Here is an 843-nt window from a genome sequence, read left to right as displayed (position 1 = left end):
GGGTCTTTATAGCATTGAAAAGTATTGCTAGCTATACCAGTAACAATGGAATAGTATATAATAACTGGAAGGACATATGGACAGGAACAATAAAGTATATGATATTATTAATGATATTTGTATTGTTTATTAATACTGTCTAGGGCACTTCAGTATAGGATTGCTGAAGACACTGGATATGAACTGCTAAGCACTTTATTGCTGGTGAGTCTTAGTAATGTTTATCATTATGAATTTATTGATTTATGTATAAACACACGTGTAGTTAAAATTTATTAAGACGGTAGAAGTGGATGCTTGGAAAATCATTTGTTTGACCACACCATCAAAGTAATATCATAAAATATTATTTTATTATTATTTTGTCGTTATTCTTTAGATCGGTTATTTCTTTCATTCGTTCACTGCTTGCTCATCACAAGATACCAGAGTCACTTACAATTTCATTACCACACACCATCAATGAGGACTCACCACTCCCCCTTCTCTCCTTGTCATCATCCTCCTCTTCCTACCAGTACAGGATTACACTATTGAACCATATCTGTTCTATACTGGATAATAAGAAACCACTCAATGGAAGCAGGTATGTACATATGCATATACAAAGTGGAGAGAAGTTCCTATTTACCTATTATTATTATTATTATTATTATTAGGTCATTGCTCCCAGTGTATGAATTAAGTGTTGTCTTGGTATCATTAATGCAACAGTCCTGCTCACTCTCTCTAACACTATCATCAACTAGTAACAGGTACAGGGCAAGCAATATGCATGTCCATTTGGCAGTGCCTGATATTGGTGATTTTATGATTGCCGGTATTTATAATAATTATTGGCGA

At 33.8% G+C, this 843-nt stretch overlaps 1 long non-coding RNA gene across 1 annotated transcript; it reads left to right on the top strand.

Annotated features, from left to right (window-relative positions):
- Positions 1-535, top strand: LOC109589588 (uncharacterized). Its single transcript, XR_002188799.1, has 4 exons — positions 1-94; positions 144-204; positions 266-330; positions 380-535. It is a non-coding gene; the product is annotated as an uncharacterized LOC109589588 (long non-coding RNA).
- The last annotated feature ends 308 nt before the right edge of the window (positions 536-843 follow it).

Source organism: Amphimedon queenslandica, unplaced genomic scaffold, assembly GCF_000090795.2.
Source record: "Amphimedon queenslandica unplaced genomic scaffold, v1.1 AMPQUscaffold_11156, whole genome shotgun sequence".
Taxonomy (NCBI): domain Eukaryota; kingdom Metazoa; phylum Porifera; class Demospongiae; order Haplosclerida; family Niphatidae; genus Amphimedon; species Amphimedon queenslandica.
Note: the sequence above shows the minus strand (reverse complement) of the source record. Positions and strands in the feature narration are given on the sequence as shown.